This window comes from Macaca mulatta, chromosome 4, assembly GCF_049350105.2.
Source record: "Macaca mulatta isolate MMU2019108-1 chromosome 4, T2T-MMU8v2.0, whole genome shotgun sequence".
NCBI classification, from domain to species: Eukaryota; Metazoa; Chordata; class Mammalia; order Primates; family Cercopithecidae; genus Macaca; species Macaca mulatta.
Window position 1 is genome coordinate 65,292,289 of NC_133409.1, and position 7,634 is coordinate 65,299,922.

The window sequence follows — 7,634 nt, forward strand, 5'->3', positions numbered from 1 at the left end:
TCCAGTATAACCTTATTCAGGTTCCTTCTTACTGCCTTGTCCAAGAACGCTATGGACTTATTCATTCCAAAGGGTTCATTCTGTACAAGAACACTAGGCAGCCGGTTGGAGAGAGAAAAAACTTGAAAATCTGGTCAATGTACTAGTTACTGATGCTGACACCAGGCTCTACTGCTAGAAACCTGATCTGCAGAATCTGAACCAGCCCTCCCTGGCTAACACTCAAAGGCTTTTGGTTGCACCAAAGTCACCAGGGCAATTGACCCCATTCCTTCTTGTAGGTTTCTCCTTGGGAGACTTGGTTTCCATTCTTGCCAAGAGATCTTTAAGTCATCCAGATATAAACTATCCTAACTTCAAACACAAAGTTCAGTCCTCAGTTCCTTGCTTCCTGGAAACCCCAAGGATTCCACACCAATTTTTTTTTTTTCCGGGCACAAAGAGGGAAGCCTTCAAGTAGCAGAAGGTGCCGGTCTACTCTTTTCCCAGAACAGTTAAGTGTCTCTTCAACCTACCTAGGTATCACCAAGCTTTGGATCACCCTATGCAGAATCAAGAATCCCCACTCCAGAAAACCTCATCATAGAAGACAGCACACTTGGAAAGGATCCTGCTCCACTCAATGCCCAGTGACACCTGGCATTCTTTTGCTTTGCACACATTTCTTACAGTGAAGGGTGGAAATATCTCTGGATCATGTCTTCGCTCTAGTCTCTGTTCCTATGTTGTGACCTGAGTAAAATTCTTTATTTTCTCCATTAAGAGTAGACTAGGAATTTTCTAACTTAACAGTTTAATAGATCAGAAGTTTTTAAAGATTTTCTTTAGCCTAGGAATCCTTTTTATTCCCTAAGTTTTACAAGTATGAACTTTTACTATCATATTCTCGGGTGTTCCTGAGCCATAACCTTACTTTCTAAAACCAAATTTTATTTATTTTTTAAATTTTATTTTAGGTTCAGGGGTACATATGCAGGTTTGTTATATAGGTAAACTGTGTCACAGAGGTTTATTGTACAGATTATTTTGTCACCCACATACTAAACCCAGTACACAACAGTTATTTTTTTCTGATCTTCTCCCTCCACCCATCCCCCATCCTCACATAGGCCCCAGTGTCTGTTGTTCCCCTCTTTGTGTCCCTGTGTTCTCACCATTTAGCTCCCACTTAGAAGTGAGAACATGCAGTATTTAGTTTTCTGTTCCTGCATCAGTTTGCTAAGGACTATGGCCTTCAGCTCCATTCATGTTCCTGTAAAGCACATAATTTCATTCTTCCTGAAGCCAAATTTTAACATATGACACACAACACCCAATTTTTCTTAGTAGAGAACTTAATCCAATCAATCCCATTTAAATCTTATAAAATTTGTTGATGTCTCTATCACACCAGGTTGAAAAATCAAGCACACTGAAGGCTACTTACCATTTTCTACTTCCTCATTGTGAGAGGAATTTTGTAAAATTAGAGGGAGTATCTTAGAGGGGAGGTACGATGCCTTATGATTTTATATTTGTATCCCTATTCTAGCAAATGTTCTGGAGTTCGTTTATAGAACCAGCTTCCCCTCTGCACACACCTGTCTAGTTCCCATCTCATCTGTTGCGACTTTGAATGCTTCTTCTAGAAGACCAATTGCCCAGGCCTGTAGCCCCCATTGGCCCAAGGGTAAACAGACATGGGCCTGCCCCACTCACTGTCTGTATGGCTTTGGCAATTCATCTAATCTCTCTGAGTTTTGGTTTCCTCACTAGTAAAATAAAGAAATAAAATGGTCTCAAATCTTCTCCCACTTTTGGAATTATACATCTGATTAATTATGAACACTCAGATTCTTGGATTCTTCCTAGTCCTTTAAAGCAACCTCTATTACTCCCTGCAAGTAAATATTAGACAATCTCAACCGCTATCATTTCTGCAATTTACATGCAGTTCAAGTAGCCCTAGTATACTGGGCTTGCTATCACTTATTGTAATCTGTTGCAGTGATCTTTGGACATAAAAGTTTTGTCTGTTTCATTCTAAAATCAACCACATGAGGTATTGCAGAGCCACAGGGTAAGAACCTGGATATGAGAATGGAACAGCACTGGAAGTCAGCCAAGCACGATTTGTATACTCATTCCAGCTCTGAAATGGACTAAACACCCCGGTTTCATCACTCCCAACTCCTGTGCCTCATTCTGATCACCTGCAAAGTGGACATAACAGTGCATTCACTACATCCCTCAGAAGATGGTTGTGAAGTACTTAATTCCAGACCAGTCACCAGGTGCCACAGCCAGAAGGTCACCCCCATTCCAGAAAACTCTTCATTCCTGGTAGGGAGTTCTGACATCACAGAAGACTTTGAAATCCTTTTTTCTTTACCACAGCTTACTTTGTGGCTTAATCCCTTGCCTACCTTACAATAAATTCTCTAGCTGATATAAATATATATTTACATTTGCATATATATTGTATGCATATATTTTACCTAGCACTTATCTATGCTTTGCCAATTTGATCTGATGCATACATATTTTACCCAGCACATAGTATAAAATGTAAGTCTGTTATTTTTATTATTACTGAAATTACTTTTAGCATCTTTACACTTTTGTTTATGCCATCAGCTCCTCCTTGAGGTCCTTTATCTTCAATGCATAATTATTCAGCAAAAATCCACACATCTTTTGTGGAAAAAAGTAAAAGCGTTTGAGCTCCTGTGTTCACATAACTTTTGTAGCAGTTTTCACATTTACTTTTATTGTGGCTATTTTCTCATGTATTATTTTTCTTATTATACCTATGCCCCTGGGGATCAGCACACTGTATATGTTTATACAGTCCCAAAGCAACTAGCATGTAACATTTCCCATATGGAACTCAATACATTATTGATAAAGACTTAATGAAAACAGACCCAAGAGCCCAGAAATTATTTCTTGGCTGTGTGGCTTGCTTGATTTGAACTTGCCATGTGGTTTAGACAGGGCAGAGGGTATTTTCCGATCTGCCCAAAGTGGGCTTCATTATGTACCTGATGTCATTAAATCCATAGCCTCTCTGCCCGAGAGTCCTTTCCATTTCTGAGTGTGTCTGTTAGGCTGAAAGCAAAAGTCTTGATAATAGGATTAGACATTTTAATAGCCCCTAGAGAAATAAAAGCACTTCATGAAGGTTATTTCTTTCTGAATAAAAGCAGCCTATCCATATAACAGCAAGAACATGTATAGTAATTAGAAAATATTCTGTTTCCCTGAAATCATAGTACTGATAAATGACATTTATTGAGTTTCTATCTTATGCCACATATCAGATGTGTTATCTTGTTTAAGCTTCACTACTGTGTGGTAGGAATCATTATTATTTGCATTTTACAGATGAGAAACTGTAATTGAAAGGTGCCAAGTAAGTTGCTCAAGGTTCACAACTAGCAAGTGATAAAAAAATTTGGCCATCACCAGAGCTCTCTATCTAGAAAAACATGTTTGGAAAATTTCAGATCAAGATGGCTTCCCTATTCTGGGACTCTCCACCTTTGTTCTCTAGGATTTCTGAATACAAATAGCCAGGAGTTTTCATAGTCACTGTGCAACCTCTGCTGAGTTTTGTTTTGTTTTTGAGATGGGGTCTGACTCTGTTGACCAGGCTGGAGTTCAGTTGCATGATCATGGCTCACTGCACTGAACCTCCTAGACTCAAGTGATCCTTCCACCTCAACCTCCCAAGTAGCTGGGACCACAGGTGTGTGCCAACATGCCCAGCTACTTTTGAATTTGTGGAGATGTGGTCTCACTATGTTATCCAGGCTGGTCGCAAACTCCTGGGCTCAAGCAATCCTCCTGCTTCAGCCTCCCAGAGTGCTGGGATTATAGGTGTGAGCCATCACACTCTCTGCTCAGTTCTTAAATCTTGATATCTTTTCTCTCTCTTCTCGTCTCTCCTCTTTTCTTTTCTCTTTTCTCTCTCTGCGTCCCTCTCTCTCTCTCTCTCTTTGAAAAAAAATAATAAACTTGGCTCCCAACAATTGTCATCAGTGGTTGCTAGAGAGGCTTTCCCAATACTCAGAAAAAACCCATCCCTGTGGCTTTTTGTCAGGGACTTTCTATGCATGACTCAGGCCTCATCAGCAGTAAAAATTCAAGCAGTAAGGGTGTCTGCTGCCAAGCTGTACTGCCCCTTGGAGGATCAGGGGCTGGGCTTGCTGTTCTGCCCTTCTCAGTGCTTGAGGTTTCGCTGTCCTTCATGACAACAAAATTATGTCACTTTCACCTGCCAGGACAGGCACCAAAAAACCCATTGGTAAAACCCCTTCCCAACAAGAGAAGCCAAGGGGCAGCAGCTAGTCAAGCCAGGTGCAGGAGAGCAGAGAATGAGAGGGGGGTGCATTGGAGGGGGATACACTGGAGGGGGATGCATTGGAGGGGGATACATTGGAGGGGGATGCACTGGAGGGGGATGCATTGAAGGGGGATACATTGGAGGGGGATGCATTGGAGGAGGTGGCACCTGGGTAGGTGTTGCAGGGAACAAGCCCCTTCTTCCAATCATGGGGAATTTCCCTTTTTGTGAAAGGGAAGTTCAGAATAGGAATTCCTATCAATGACAAGGCCATGTAAGCGGCACAGAAAACATAAGTAGTTGTTGAGCCACTTACATGGCCCAACACGTGACTGAGTAACTCTTTTTTTGAGATGGAGTCTCACTCTGTTGCCCAGGCTGGAGCCCAGTGGCACAATCTCGGCTCACTGCAACCACTGCCTCCCAGATTCAAGCAATTCTCCTGCCTCAGTCTCCTGAGTAGCTGGGATTACAGGCACGCACCACCTTGCCCAGCTAATTTTTGTATTTTGGGTAGAGATGGGGTTTCACTCTCTTGGTCAGGCTGGTCTCAAACTCCTGACCTCAAGTTATCCAGCCAGCTTGGCTTCCCAAAGTGCCAGGATTACAGTTGTGAGCCACTGCACCCTGAGTGACTCTTAAACTATTGCAGCAGGAAAAGCTGCCCCTTCTCCTTCTATCACCTACCCTTGCCCTGAGCAGCTGAGGGTTGAATGCAGTGTGTCTACTCTCCAAGTCTCTCCAACGTAGATTACTTGTATTACAATTTTTTTTTTACTATTACATAACAGCTTCATCTGTTATAAACCATAACAGATGCAAAGTTTTGTATATTTTATGCATTTTATGGACATTGGCAGCAATGGGCATTTTCTTGTTTACGCCACTCTCAATCAGTTATTGTTTTCTGGGTTTTCTTCCCCTTACTCTAGTTCCAAGACAGATACTCCTTTCTTCTGAGAACACAGGCAAAGCACACAATATTGATCTGATTGCAGCACAGAATCCTCCCGAAATCCTGAAAGCCAATTACCTCATACTGCACAGTACAGTAAATTCTAGGATAGCCTTAGAAAGGGAGTCAGTCAAGTGGTTTATAAGAAAAGAAACTATAAAAAGAGTGTTCTTCAGATTCTTCCCCTGCTATAATCCAGTCAGGTCATATTTTATCGGTACTCATTATCCAGGCAGACAGTGATAACTGTGGAAACCATGGAAACATATTATGGCCAAATTGATGCTGCTTCGAAACGCCAGTGACTCACGCTGTGGAACACTAACCATGATCCATTAAGGCGCTTCCTGGACTTTTGTCAAGAGGGCCTTCCACGTGTGCATTCTAGGTGCAAGTGCAGCCACACCTCACTTGGAGAGTGATGGGGCTCTCCAAAATAAAAGGCAACTCATCAGACTTTTCCCAGAATGAATAAGAAGATATCACAAATTACACATCATCCTGGATCAGTTTTAATCCAATGATTCCATTAGGTTATAAGGCATATTTGAATACTCCTAAGTATTTAAGACACAGTGTGCACTCCCTAGCACACTCTCTCTCTCCTCTTCTTTAAACCTAATTATTTGCCTCCACATTTTAAAACTTCAAATAAGAATATGCATTGTCATTGTAATTATGCTCATGAAAATGTCAGATTTCCATACTCTACATCTGATAAAAATAAATACATCAGAGTGGATCATTACATTTTGTTAAAGTTCCAAAGCTATGAACACTTAAGGCCACATCCCACTTCAGAGAATGCCACAAAGACAGGTTAGATTAAGGATGCCTCTTTTATTTATAATCTTGAACACAAATCCTTTACTAACATATGAGATTAAAGTATATAGCATTGAAGAGATAGAAATTTTCATAACGTAAACATTAATGATAGTTTTAACTTTTTTCTTTTTTCAGAATAAATTATGTAATGTGTTCAGTAATATAAGTGGAGTGGAAATTTTTTAAATTATCAAAGTTTATCAAAAATTATCAAGTATTTATCAGCCATGTACAAGGTGTTTCTTATTCATGTTTTGCCATCTCAGTTGATGGCAAGGCTAGAATTGTGAAGTCTTGGCTAATGTACCAGTCCCTCTGAATATTTTGATCCTATTTTGTCTTGTCATCTTCTAAAACTTAGCAATCATTTATGATTGCAGCAAATCAATAATCAGAAGACTGAATTTTCTGACGTTAGCCCTGATATGAGGCAGAAGTTTCAATCATGCTTGTATAAGCATAGTTGAAATGGAATAAATTGTAATTTTTTATTTTTGTATTTTAATAGCATCTTTTTAAAATAGTTACAAAAGGAATGTATGTTCAGTGCAGATAATTTTTAAAACAGAAAAACTACAAAAGAAGCAAGGGTTACCTATGATCCAGCACTAATGCATAATCATCATTTATATTTTGCTATGTGCCCTTCTACTATTTTTGTTTGTTGGTTTTTGGTTTATTTGTACACTGTTTTAAAGAAATAGTATTGTACTCTCACAACTTGCATTTTATTATTTGGCTCTATATTGCAAATATTGTCTCTTATCAGTATGTAAGTATTTTCTGTATCACTTTCAGTGACTAGATCTGATGCTGTAGTAGATACGTAAGAACTTTTATAATCACACTTAGATTCCTTTGAATTGTCCCTTTTATAGGCTATGCTGAAAGGAGCATCCTTTTATGTTGAACTTTGGCCCCATCTTTATTTACTTAGAATACATCCCTACAACTGCTTTATACAGGAATATAAGGCCTAGGAACATCTGTTTTCAAATTTTCCTTTACAAGTTTAATTTACTCAGCACCGTATGAAAGTTCTCAATGGCCAAGTGTAGTATCTCATACCTGTGATCCCAGCATGAGGTCCGGAATTGGAGACCAGCCTGGTCAACATGATGAAATCCCATCTCTATTATCTCTACTAAAAGTATAAAAGTAGCCAGGCATGGTGGCATGTGCCTAGATACTTGGGAGGCTGAGACAGGAGAATCACTTGAACCTGCGAGGTGGTGGTTGCAGTGAGCAGAGATCCTGCCACTGCACTCCAGTCTGGGCAACAGAGCAAGACTCCATCTCACAAAAAATTAAAAAAAGAAAGTTCTCAATATCTCACTCCAGCCAACCTGGGGAATTATGAATCATTTTAGCTCTATCAATTTGATACATGGTAAGAGAATCTCACTGTTTTAATTTGCATGTATTTGTTATTAATGATCTTTAACATTTTTCATAAGATAGTTTAAAAAATCATCTGTATTAATTGCCTGTTCATTGCCTTTCCTTTTTCAAAATATGTACGTA